Source organism: Ursus maritimus, unplaced genomic scaffold, assembly GCF_017311325.1.
Source record: "Ursus maritimus isolate PB19 unplaced genomic scaffold, ASM1731132v1 scaffold_5, whole genome shotgun sequence".
Lineage (NCBI taxonomy): Eukaryota > Metazoa > Chordata > Mammalia > Carnivora > Ursidae > Ursus > Ursus maritimus.
The window spans coordinates 77510086-77524021 of record NW_024426663.1 but is presented as its reverse complement, the minus strand read 5'-3'; the positions used below and the strand labels follow the sequence as shown (position 1 = coordinate 77524021).

At 45.5% G+C, this 13936-nt stretch overlaps 1 protein-coding gene across 1 annotated transcript in view; it reads left to right on the top strand.

Annotated features, from left to right (window-relative positions):
* The window catches only part of ADAMTS2 (ADAM metallopeptidase with thrombospondin type 1 motif 2), a 223772-nt gene that overhangs the window by 58451 nt on the left and 151385 nt on the right, over nt 1-13936 (top strand). The gene's annotated exons all lie outside the window — the stretch shown is intronic.

The following is a 13936-nucleotide window of genomic DNA, read 5'->3' as shown; positions in this document are numbered from 1 at the left end:
TCTTTAAGTGGTAAAAAGTCTCGTCTGCAAAACTCTTTAGACCTAGCATGAATTTGTAAGCTCTGTAACTTTTTTGCAAGTCAAAGAGATTTTTGAAAGCAATCTAACCATTTACATTTATTGTTGTAACAGATATGTTTGTTGTTACTTGTCATCTTATTTACATTTTCTGTTTTTATGTTCTTGTGTTGTTTTTCTAGTCTTAGGTATTTACTATATGACCTAATCGCCTTCATTTCCAGGAATTTGGAGTGCATATGTTAGTTTTATAGGTTGTGGCATTTACAACTTCAAATAGGATGCTTAAACTAGTATTTATCAAGTTTAGCAGCTTATCAGTAACTGTTGATCTTTCTGTGGAAGATTAAGAAATTAATTGCAATTAAGCTACTTCTTTCATCCCTCCTGTGCCCTCTCCTTCATTTTTATGGACTTGTTTGACAGTTTTTGCCCCAACTTATTAAAGTTGAATTAGGGATTATTTTTATGTTGCATAGTTTTCCTTTCGAGAATGTACGGCAAACAACATCTGGTTTGTAATTATAATTATCACAGTGGAATGGATGCAGAGGCCAGTTCTGGTACTTTCAACTGTGATTTCCCCATCTGTGGGAACTTGATTTTGAAGTCAAGCCTGGGTTGCATGAAGCAGCAGGCAAGGAATGATGGGGAGGGGTTTGAAGCACGGCTGAGACAGATGCTATGGAGAGGACTGTCCAGCAGCAGAGGTGGGGCACAGTGCCTCTATGTCCCCCGCTCCTAGAGGTTCTGACTTGCTCAAGGTCATGTACCTGGTTAGTTTGTAGACTTCAGGCTCCCATCCCAATCTCTTGGTGTCTAAGGCAGTGTGCTTTCTAGGCCATGGTTCCCTGAGCATTAGGAAAAGAGGTGGGTTAATGTGGCACCAAACATGGCATTGAAGAAGCACGGGATCCGATCAGAATCCCAGCTGGCCTCTTGGCAGAACTTGACAAGGTGATCCGAAAGTTCATATGGAAATATAAGAGACCCAGAATAGCCAAAACAACACTGAAAAAGAACAGAGTTAGAGGACTCATAATTTCTGATTTCCAAACTTAACTACGAAACTACAGTAATCAAGACTGTGTGGTACTGGCAGAGGGATAGATGTACAGATCAATGAGGTAGAACTAAGGATCCAGAAATAAATCCTCATGTTGATTTTTGACAAGGGTGCCAAGACAATTCAATGGAAGAAAAAATAGTTTCATCGACAAATGGTGCTGAGACAATTGGACATCCACATGCAAAAGAATGAATTTGGACTGCTGCCTCATACCCTATAAAAAATTAACTCAAAATGGATTGTAGATCTAAAGATAAGAGCTAAACCTCTTAACGAATAGAAGAGTGGGTCTTCATTCTTTGGGGTTAGGCAAAGCCTTAGGTAGGACACCAAGCACAAACAACAAAAGAAAAGTAAGTTGGACTTTATAAACGTCTTTTTTAACTTCAAAGAACACCATCAAGAAAGTGAAAAGACAGCTTACAAAATGAGGAGGAAATGTTTGCAAATCCAGTAGGGACTTGTATTTTGAATATGTGAAGACCTCTTACTAGTCAATGAAAAAATGAAAATAATCCAATTGCAAAATGAGCAGTGGGTCTGAGTAGTCATTTTTCCAGAGAAGAGAAACAAATGGTCAATAAGCAGATTCATCACATCTTCCGTCATCAGAGAAATTCAAATCAGAACCCCAGTGGGATGCCACTCCACGCACACAAGGATGGCTAGAAGAAACAAGATAGGTGATAACAAGTGTTGGCGAGGAGAGGGAGAGGTCAGAATACTTACTGCCGCTTCCTTACTCCCTGCTGGTGGGAATGTAAAATGGTGCAGCTGCTTTTGGGAAACAGTGTGGCATAGGGTTACCCTAGGACCTAGCAATTCCACTTCTAGGTATATCCCCACAATGAATGAGAACCTCCGTCCACACATAAAACTTGCGCATGAATGCTCAAAGGAGAGTGATTCACAAGAGCCAAAAAGTCAAAAGAATGCAAAGGTGTATCAGCCAGCGAATGGACAAATGAAATGTGGCACATCTATACGATGGGCTATTAGTTGATGACAAGACAGGAATTTAAGTATCGATGTATTTTACAGCATGGGAATCTTGAAAACATGATGTTAGGTGAATGAAGCCAGCCACAGAAGATCACATTCTGTATGGTTCTGTTTATAGGAAATGTCCAGAATAACCAAATCCATAGAGACAGAAAATAGATCAGTGGTTTCCAGGGGCTGGCTTGTGCTGTGTGAGGGAGACACTGGGGGAATATGGGAGTGACTGCTAATGTATACGGAGTTTTTTTTGGGGGGGGTGATAAAAATGTTCTAAAATTGATTGTGGTGATGGTTGAATTATACACTGTGTAAGTGGGTGAATTGTATGATATGTGAATTATAGCTCAGTAAAGCTGTTATGTATTAAAAAAGCACAAGTCTCATAGTGAGGAAGTTATTCCTCTCTCAATTCTATTTTAAACTTTTGGATTGAGTCAAAGAGAGTCTCAGTTTGAGGCTAACAGGTCTTTAATGCCTCTTCAATTTTTTTGTAACAGAGAGATCAAGATTCAGACTCAGAATCTTAGCCTATGGGATTATCCAGCTAGAATTTAACAAAACTGGGTAAGGCAGGAGTTGTGATGGTGGTGAAGAGAATGTTGGAGTTTGGTATCCCCCCCCACTGGATCTCCTGTGGGCCAGTGTTGGGGGGCAGGCCTGTGTTCCCAAGCCTGCTCCTGCCCCACTGGGAGATCTGATCTAGTAGCTTGACTTCCTTGGGCCTTAGAGTCCCCTGGAAATGGAATGTTCCACCTTATAGAATTTTAGGGAGGTTTGAAATTGCATCATATTTGAAGATCTCTGTAGACCACCTGGTGTACAGTGGGGACTCAAGCCCAGGGGTCACTCAGGTACCATCATGCCCCTTAGGAGTGAAGGGCAGAGGCTTGCCACATTGAGGCACAGAGCGGGGATCCCCAGCAAGGAGCGGGGCACATGGAGGTCTGCTCAGAGATAGAGAGTGAGCTGCTGTGGCCCCCAGGGAGGCCTTGGCCTTTGTTTTGTAGGCAGAGGCAATGATCCAGGAAAGGAGAGTGTTTCCTGCTCTTAGTTATTTGTTTGGGGTCTTTCTACTGGAGCTCTCCTAGGTCCTTTTGGAATTATGGAAAGATGACCAGTGCCTAATTCGCAAATCACCTGGCCCAGCTCCTCACTTTGCCGATGAGGGAACCAGGGGTTGCAGAGGGAACAAGACTGGCCTCAGACTAGGATTTGAAGCCAGGTCTTCTGGCTCTGTATCTAGTGTTTGCTCCCCTTGATGGTCTTTCCCTTCTCCTTGTCCTTCAAAGTGGGGTCCAGCTTTCTTTAGCACCCAGCTGGGTATGGAGCTTGGCATTTGGGGCACATGGGTGTTGAGACTTCATGGTTTTGAGCATCGGAAACCGACCTTGGGCAGCTTTGGACAAAAGAGGTATTTTCTGGAACAAAGTTATCTTGAGGGGCCTGAAACCAGGAAAGGGCAGGGCCTACCGGGTGAACTTACCAAGGCCCTATGGTACCCAGGCTCAGGACTGTGGCACTAAGGGACCTATCTGTGGTCACTTGGCTGGGGAAAACACTAGAAGGCCTAGCGCCAGAGACAGCCTCCCCTCCAAACTGGGAGGGAAAATTCTAGCCTGCACACTGCGGGGAGGGATGGCTCCGCATAAGGAAGGAGGGGCATGGATGGCACATGGCAAGGGCCCGACATGAGTCCACCAAATGAGTCAGAGAGCAGGGGAGGCAGGGACTCTGCCCCAAGGGCATGCACAGACAGACTCCTCCAGAAGGGGATGTTCTGGAAGGTGCAGAGCAATAGCAGATGGAGACACAGGGAAGAGGTCAAATGTTTCCACGGGCTTGCTCTCACTTGCTGGCGGCCAGTGCCCCCCACAGATGGCTGGTGCTTCTTTTGGAAAAGTGGAAAAATGAATATGTAAAATATCCTCTGGGGGGCTGAACGGTGAAGGAACCCCTGCTGGTTGGGACAGAATGGCTCAAATCCCATGGGCTTTAGTTCTCAGGCCTGTGATGTGTGACGGTTGGGGTCCAGTGCCCCCCCCCCCCCTGCCCCCGCCATAAAACATCCAGGGCCGCTTTCCCCTTCCCCAGGTGGCTAGGAGAGGAAGGATGCCCTGGAAGTGGTGGACCCCACTTTGGCAGTGCACCCACTAGACCATCATTACCAAAGGGGAGGAGAAAAGAAGGGATATGTTCTTTGAGAGCTAAAATAGCTCCAGGAGTGGAAAGCTTACCACATGTCAGCATTTCGGGGCATTCCTATGGCAAGTGCACGTGTGTGTGTGTGTGTGTGTGTGCGCACGCGCGCGTGTGTTTCCAAGCAAAGTCGAGTTTTGGGTGACAGCAAGCTGATGCAGACGTGTGCTGTCTTGTCTTCTGTCAGAGTCTGGATCCTTCTGTGTTTGGACCAGCTTCTTTCTTTTTTTCTATTCTCGACTGTCACCACTGCAACCTTGACAGGCACCTGAGAGTCTTGGTACAGGAGGTTACAAGAATGACAAGATTGAGAGACAGCCTTGGTCCCCGTTGCGCACATGTGGGACCCTGCTGCATGCTCCAGCCTGTGGCTCCCACTGAAGGAGCCCATAAGGACAGTGACCTGGGTGCCTTGTGGATGGGAACAGGAGGCACACTTGCTTCCCAGTGAGACCCTGGCTCTCAGGATATCAGTGTTTTGAACACTTCAAAATTCAAAGTAGCAGAGGATATCTGTTCAGCCTTTAGATTCTTATACATTTTTTTTAACTCTTCGTTTTCCTTTCCAGTGACTACTTTGTCATAAACCAAACAGCAAAGGAACAGAGCCGAGAGCCTAGAAGGAAGGAGTAGGGCGGGCATCTGATAATTTACCAAGTTCTGAGAAACTAGTGAGTTGATCTGATGAGCAAAGAGCCAGGTTCCAGGCCCCTGCAGTAGCGCCTGAGTCCTCCCCGTGAGCCTCCCTCCTGGCTGGGTTGGGCAGATGGTCACAGAGTTCAAGAGCAGAGTGGGTCTGGGGTAAGAACCAGTGTCAGGGTCTAAGAGACACCAGGCTGGACAGACTAGCATGGTTCAGGGACTTATTTCATGTTTATTAAATGGGGAGAGGAAACAGATTCTTAATAAAAATTACATGTAGAAACAGATATACTTGCCCCTGGCAGCAGGAAAATCCAAGTCCGGGAAAAAAACTCTGCAAAACGGAGCCCACGTTCCATATCTTGCTCTCTCGTCAATTTTCCTTTGCAGATTTTGAGACAGATCATCCCTGGGATGCATACGAAGATGCTTGAAAATCAGGCAGTGAAACGAACCCCACTTTCTTTCTGCAGAGCCCCCCACCAAGCTTATTCTGGCCGGCGGTCTGGAAGGATGACCGAGTGCTAGTCTCAGGGGGTCATCCACTGGTCCTGGGCTGGCAGTGCTGGTCTCGAGGTGGGCAGCCTGTGCGGTCTCAGGGTGGTCAGCCTCTGGACCCAGTGTGGTTAGTCACTGGTGTTGGGGCAGGGGCCACCCATGGTCATCAGTCTGACATCCGTGTGTGCATTCCACCATAGCTGCAAGATGAGTTGATGCCGGTGAGGAGTGTCTGACTTGTCCATTTATGAGTAGTGTCAGAGGTCTCTGGTTTCACGAGGAAATCTGAGTAACTGGGACTCATACTTCAGATTGATCTCAGTGAGCTCTAGTGCCCTTCAGATGGGCATTTGGGAGAGTCCCTGCCAGGCTGCTCGGCCAATTTGAGCCTGGGTTTCCTGACTCTGGCAAGGCCCAGGACAGCATCCAGTAGATTCAGTGCCCTTGGGTCAACCCACCTGGAGGCCTGCCAGGGAGGAGAGCCTGACCTTTGGCATGGAGGGAGACCTCTAACTGTCCTGGGATCTCTGAGGCCAGAGAGGGCTGCTCCTCACCAGATTGAGTTCTGGGTCATGGTCACATTGGGTCCCTCTGGAATAACCCCAGGGCTGTAGGCCTCTGGCATAGATGGCCCTCCGCCTGGGGTACAAGGGTCCCTCCAGATGAGGGGGTTGCCTTGCTGTTTGCTGATATCCTGCCCTAATTGCCGCAGTAGGCCTGGTCTAGCCCAGGGGCCTGCCCAGGAGATGCTCCTTCCACCTGGGGCCGGGGTCTGATTCCTAGACCCTGTGTGTCCCCGGCAGGCTGCCCCCCCACCCCGGTCTCAGTTTTCTCATTTGGAGAGCAAGCAGGCGGGTGCCATCACATGGGTTGCAGAGCACCATCAAGCTGTGCCCCTTGTTCTGTGGCCCGGGCTGCACACGTGAGGGGGAGGGATGACCAACTCCATTTATAGGCCCAGGAAGCCTTCGCACCTTGCTTGAGGTCACCTGGCCAGACAGAAACAGTGTTGGGAACCCGACACGCTGACTCTGGACCATTCACCTACTCCTGTGCCATGGGCCGTTCCTACATGTACTTGAATGGGTTCCATTAATAAGATGTGTTTGAGACACCAGTCTGCCCCTAAACCGCAAACATGGGAGATGTCAATGGCACTAGAGAGGAAGAAACTGTTGCTCTTGTCCACCCTTACCCGCATGGTGGTGGAAGGGGATGGCCCATGGTGTCCCTGACCTTCCTGTCTGTGTCTCAGAGGACAAGTCCCATTGTTTTGTGGTCATTTATTCACTCATCTGTAAGCATTTGCTCACTCCCCGCCTGGCCTGGCAGGACCCTTTGATCTAGGTATGAATCAGAGTGTGGGGGCCTGCAGAGTTCCCATGGGCCTGACCTCCCCTCTCTCCTCCCACCGACTGGTGATTTTGGCACCCCGGTCTTGGCCCCCATAGCTCTGGCTCCTACTCTTCCTCTGCATCTTGGACCCCTTCCCCGGAAGTCCAAGATGCTGCAAACCCGTGTCTTCAGGGGGGCTGCCGTTCCTGCTTCTCTCATCCTGTGCCCCTCAGAGAATGGCCACCCCCTTCCTCCCACTGCCCACTGGGACCCTGTATTAGTTTCCTGCAGCTGATGTAACACATTACTGAAAACAAGAGAAACTTATTCTCTCTCAGGTCTGGAGGCCAAAGTCAAGGTGTTGGGCAGGGCTTTGCTGTCTCTGGAGGCTCGAGAGGAGAACCCGAGGGAACTCCTGGCCAGTGCCAGCTCAGCTGGTGTGTCAGATGGGCAACAGGAAGTGCCAGCTTTTCTGATGTTTTGAGAGAATTTGAAAATCTGGTCGTTTATGTGAAATCCTCTGATTCTTAAGCTGGAGCAACTAATTTAAGCTTTTAAAAAGCCCTGAGTGAGGTCACCAAGTTGGCAGAGTAGGGGACTCAGCCTCCATCCCCCAACAAAGATGAATAATTAGGCAGCTATCCACAAACAACAACTCTGGGAGAGCTCTGGAGTCCACTTAAGAAACTTCGGCAACACAGTAGAACAAAAACCCTGAGAAAAACGTCGCAAGACAAAAAGGAAGGCAGCTCCATGTTGTTTACATCATCCCGTCCCCCAGGCCAGCGCTGCTCAGTGCCAAGAGGGAACTCCACAGCACGAGTTTCCCACACCGGGAAAGAGAGTGGGGTGAGCAAGCAGTTTCCCCAGCCTCTCTGGGCAGTGAACAAAGGACCCAGTCTGTGTCATCCCATCCAGAGACCAGTGAAGCTGAGATGTCCAGAGACAGCTAGGAAATAGAAGGGCAGGGGTTACCCGCATGAGGGGTGACCATGGTTCCCAGTCGTCTGCTATGCAGGGGACACCAGCAGCTTTCGCTGCCGAGAAGACCAATTGCCAGCACAGCTGCTGTGAACCCCTGCAGATTTTCCCACTGGATTTGCACCCCACAGGCTTTCACGTTCACAGAAACTAGCTGCTTGAATCCCTCCGGCTCCCTCCTCCCATCCCCTTACGCATGGGATCTGCATCAGCAGCCTGCCCGGGCCTCTGTGGCTGCACAAGTGCAAAACAGCAACCTAGACCCTATGGCTGCCCCCCCACGGCCATGTACACACAGGGCTAGCCCCTCCAGCTGTGCACATGCATGCCCCTGACCTAACTCGTGTCATCAACTTCCACGGCCATGTGTGTACCCATGGTGAGACCCTGCAGCCATGGGAATGTACACTGACAGCCAGGTCGTTGGTAACTGCTAGTGTCTCTATAGTTGGCTCTGGTTCTTTCTGCTGGTCCTGGCGCTTGTCATGTGTATGTCTGCAACCAGACCCTGCCACTACACAGGCAGCTACAGCTGGTCCCCACAGCTGAGTGTGTGCATACCGCCAGCTCTGGCCACCACCACTGCCTGCCCTGATCCCTAGCCACTTGGCCTGGAGGTGCCACTGAAGACCCCAAGAGTGCTTGTAGCCATTGCAGACCCCTGCAGTGTTCACCAAAGACCATGCAGCTGTCAATTTCATGGATCCTAGCAGCCTAACCCAATGAGATGTCATGTTCTCCCTCCCTACCCTGCCTCCTCCTGGACCCAGAGCCACCACACACCCCCTGCGGTTGGTGCCCTGCTTTTGCCCACTAGATCTGAGGTCACAGCATACTCCCACCTGAAGGTGAAGGTCTTTCCTTACTGAAGTCAGTTCATAAAGTCTGAAAATGCACAGAAACCTTTGCAAGGCTACAGGGATTATGAAGAATCAGAAAAATGTGACACCATCAAAGGAACACAGTAGACTCCCAGTAACTGATCCAAAAGGGATGGGGATACATGGATCGCCTAATAATGAATGCAGAATAGGGGCACCTGGGTGGCTCAGTCATTAAGCATCTGCCTTCAGCTCAGGTCATGATCCCAGTGTTCTGGGATCGAGCCCCACATCGGGCTCCCTGCTCAGCGGGAAGCCTGCTTCTCCCTCTCCCACTCCCCCTGCTTGTGTTCCCTCTCTCGCTGACTCTCTCTCTGTCAAATACATAAACTCTTAAAAAAAAAACCCACAAAATAATTCTTCCCAAGTTGCTCAGAGACCTCTAAGAGAGCACAGATAAACAATTTAACAAAACCCAGGAAAACAATACAGTAACAAAATGAAAAGTTCAACAAAGAGATAGAAAATGTAAAAAAGAACCAAACAGGATTGAAGTGAAGAATTCAGTAGAGAGCATCAATAGCAGACAGGACCATGTAGAAGAGACAGTCAGTAAGCTGGAAGGCAGATCATTTGAAATTATCCAGTCAGAAGAGCCAGAGAATGAAAAGGAATGAGGAAAGCCTGTGGGGCTTAGGAGACACCACTAAGAGAAACAATCTATGCATTATTGGGAGTCCCAGAAAGAGAAGAGAGGAGAAAGGGGAAGAGAGTTTATTTAAAAAAATAATGGCTGAGAACTTCCCAAACCTGGGGTGAGATTTGGACATCCATGTTCATGAAGATCACCCCTAAATTTCAATCTAAAAAGATCTTCTCCAAGACACGTTATAATAAAACTGTCTAAAAGCAAAGACAAAGAAATACTTTTCAAAAGCAGCAAGAGAAAAAATTTCTCTCCTACAAGAGAACCCCCATAAAGCTCTCAGCAGATTTCTCAGCAGGCATTTTGCTGGCCAACAGAAACTGGGAGGATATATTCAGAGTGCTGAAGGAAAGTAAAAAAAACTACCAACAAAGAATAACTTTATCTTGCGAAGTTGTCCTTCAGAAATGAAGGCACGATAAAGACTTTACCAGCCAAACAAAAGCTGAGGAGAGCTTATCACACTAGACCCAGCTTACAAGAAATGCTGAAAAAGAGTTCTTTAAGCTGAAACAAAAGGGTGCCAATTAGTAACATAAGAACATGTGAAGGGATGCCTGGGTGGCTCAGTCAGTTAAGCTTCTGCCTTTGGCTCAGGTCATGATCTCAGGGTCCTGGGATCGAGCCCCGTGTTGGACTCCCTGCTCAGCAAGGAGTCTGCTTCTGCCTCTCCCTCTGTATCTGTGCATTCACTCTCTCTCTCTCTCTCTCTCTCTTAGTCTCTCACTCTCTCTCAAAAGACTGAAATCATACCAAATAACTTTTACAGTGGTATGAAACTAGAAATCAACAACAGGAGGAAAACTGGAAAATTCACAAATATGTGGAAATTAAACAACACATTCTTGAACAACCAGTGGGTCAAAGAAGAACTCAAAAGGGAAATTGGGAAAATATCCTGAAACAAACAAAAACGAAAATGCAGCATACCAGAACTTCTGTGATACTGCAAAAGCAGTTAAGAAGGAAGTTTATAGTGATAAATACCTACAGTGAAAAAGAAAGACCTCAAATAAACAACTTAACTTTATACCTCAAGGAACTTGGAAAAGAAGAACCAACTAAGCCCAGAGTTAGCTGAAGGAAGGAGATAACAAAGATCGTGGCAGAAATAAATGAAGCAGAGAACAGAAAAACATTTAAAAAGGATCAACAAAGCCAAATAAAATTAAGATGTAAATAAAATTTTAAAAAAACACTACAACTGAAGTCACAGAAGTATAAAGGATCATAAGAGAATCCTATGAAAAGTATACAACAACAGACTGGACAACCTGGAAGAAATGGATAAATTCCTAGAAACCTACAACCTACCAAGACCGAGTTGGAAGAAATAGAAAATCTAAACAGACCAATAATGAGTAAGGAGATTGAACTAGAAATCAAATATGTTTCCAAACGAAGAAAGCCCAGGCGCAGATGATTTCACATGTGAATTCTACCAGTTCTACATTTCAAGAAGAATTAATGCCAATCCTTCTCAAACTCTTCCAGAAAATCCAAGAAGATGGAATACTCCCAAACTCATTTTATGAGGCCAGCATTACCCTGATACCAAAGCCAGATAAGGATGCTACAAGAGAAGGAAACTACAGGCCAATATCCCAGGGGAATATAGATGCAGAAATTCCCCAAAAGCTACGAGCAAACGAAATTCCACAGCACATTGAAAGGATCATGCATATGATCAAGGAGGATTCCTCCCTGGGATGCAGGGTTATTTCAACGTACGCAAATCAATAAATGTGGTACACCACCCTAACATAATGAAAAATAAAATTCATAGGATCATTTCGATAGATGCAGAAGAAACATTTGACAAAATTCAGCCTCCTTTCATGATAAAACTCTCAACAAATTGGTTATAGAAGGAACGTAGCTCAACATCATAAAGGTTGTATGTGACAAGCCCACAGCTGTCATCATGCTGAGTAGTGAAAGGTTAAAAGCTTTCCTGCTAAGATCATGAGCAAGACAAGGGTGCTCACTCTCACTAGTTGTATTCAACTTAGTATTGGAATTTCTTCTTCTTTTTTTAAAAGTTTATTTATTTATTTTCTACGTAATCTCTGCACCCAATATGGGGTTTGAAATTATGACCCCAAGATTGAGAGTCTCATACTCTTCTGACTGAGGCAGCCAGCTGCCCCAATGCTGAAACTTCTAACCAGAACAGTCAGGCAAGATAAAGAAAAGGCACCCAAATAGGAAAGGAAAAAATAAAATTGTCTGTGTTTCCTGGTTACATGATCTTGTATATCTAGAAAATCCTAAAGACTCTGCCAAAAACTGTTAGAATTAATCACCAAATGTATTAAAGTTTCAGGATACAAGAATCAACATACAAAAATCAATTAAATTTCTATGCACTAACAATGAACTATCTGAAAAAGAAAGAAAACAAGTTCATTTATAATAGCATCTAAAATGTTAAAAATATTAGGAATTAATTTACCCAAGGAAGTGAAAGACCTATACACCAAAAAAAGAAAAAAGATATTGATGAAAGAAATTAAAGAAGACACAAATAAATGGAGAGATATAATGTGTTCATGGATCAGAAGGGTTAATAATGTTAAAATGTCTGTACTACTCAGAGCCATCTCTAAATTCAGTGGAACACTATCAAAATTCCAAATTCCAATAGAAAACCAACCCTAAAATTTGCATGGAACAACCCAAGACCCCAAATAGTCAAAGCCATCTTAAGAAAGAACAAAGGGGGAGGCATCATTCTTTTTTATTTCAAACTAGATCTCAAAGCTACGGTAATCAAAACAGTATGGTATTGACACATAGACTGATAGAACACAATTGAGAGCCTAGAAATAATCCCTCACATATCCAGTCAATTTATTTTTGACCAGGGAGCCAAGAATACTCAATGGGGAAAGAATCTCTTCAATAAATGATGTTGGGCTAACTAGTCACATGCCAAAGAATGAAACAAGACCCCAGTCCTATACCTATAACTCACAAAAGTTAACCCTAAATGAATTAAAGACTTCAGTGTAAGACCTAAAACCTTAAAACTAGAAGAAAATATAGGGAAAAAACTCCTTGACATTGGTCTTGGCAATGGTTGTTTGGATATGACATCGACAGCATAAGCAACCGAAGCAAAAATCAGCGAGCGGGACTACATCAAATGAAGGAGGTTTTGCACAGCCAAGGAAACCATCAACAAAATGAAAAGGCAGCCTATGGAATGGGAGAGAACATATTGCAAACCATATTTCAGTTAAGAGGTTAATATCCAAAATACACAAGGCAGTTAGACGACTCGGAGCAGAAAAACAAAGAATCTGATTAAAATGAGCTAAGAGCCTAAATTACACGTTTTTTTCAAAGACGACATACAGATGACCAATAAATACATAAAAGGTGCTCAACATCAGGGAAATGCAAATCAAAACCAACCATATCTCACATCTGTTAGAATGATTATGAAAAATATAAAATAACAAGTGTTGGCAAGGATGTAGAGATAGGGAACCCTTGGCGCACTATTGGTGGGAATGTGAATTGCTTCTGTCACTATGTCACATGTCACTAAGGAGGTTCCTCAAAAGAAATTAAAAATAGCACCCTATGATCCAGCAATTCCATGTCTGCGTATATATCCAAAGGAAACGCAAACAGAATATTGAAGAGATAGCTACACTCCCGTACTCATTACAGCATTATTCACAGTAGGCATGAAAGCAACCTAAATGTCCGTCTGTAGATGACAAATTGATAAATGTGGTTCGTATATACAGTGGACTATTACTCAGACTTTATAAAAAAGGAGATCCTGCCATTTGGGACAACATGGTGAAACTGGAGGATATTATACTAGTAAGATAAGCTAGCCACAGAAAGACAAATGTAGAATCTAAAATACTCAAACTCGGGGCACCTGGGTGGCTCAGTCAGTTCAGACTTCGACTCTTGATTTCAGCTCAGGTCGTGGTCTCAGGGTCATGGGATCGAGCCCTGTGTGGGGCTCCCCACTCAGCAGAGAGTCTGCTTGGGATTCTCTCTCTCCCTTTACCCCTTCCCCCACCACATTCTCTCTCTTTCTCTGTCAAATAAATATATCAATCTTTTAAAAAATACTCAAACTCATAGCAGGTGGAGAATAGAATGGTGGTTGCCGGGGGCTGCGGGGAGGGGTCAAAGGGTACAAAATTTCAGTTATTCAAGGTAAGCTTTGGAGATCCATTACACAGCACAGTGACTATAGCTAACAATATTCTATTGTATACTTAAAATATGCTATTATATGAAGTGTTCTGACCACGAAAAAATGATGTTAAAGGGGCTAAGAAGATACTCTGAGAGGTGATGGATATGTTTATGCCCTTGACAGTGGCAGTGGTTTCATGAGTCTGTACTCATTCCCAAATTCATCAAATTGTATACATTAACTATGCACATCCTTTTACATGCCAATCATATCTCAATAAAATGGTTAAAAACCCCCGAAACACCCCGAGTGGGTCATAAATGTGTGATCTCAAGGAAATACATCTGCAGGTCAATACATTGGGAGCCCCCCATGTGGGACCATTGGTTTATGGGTAATAGATGGAAAATGAGAAGCATGGGAGCTAGACGGGGCTGTGATGGCTGGAGGGCCAAAGGGAGTAGGGCTGTGTGCCTGCAGTTGGCTGGGGGGGGGGG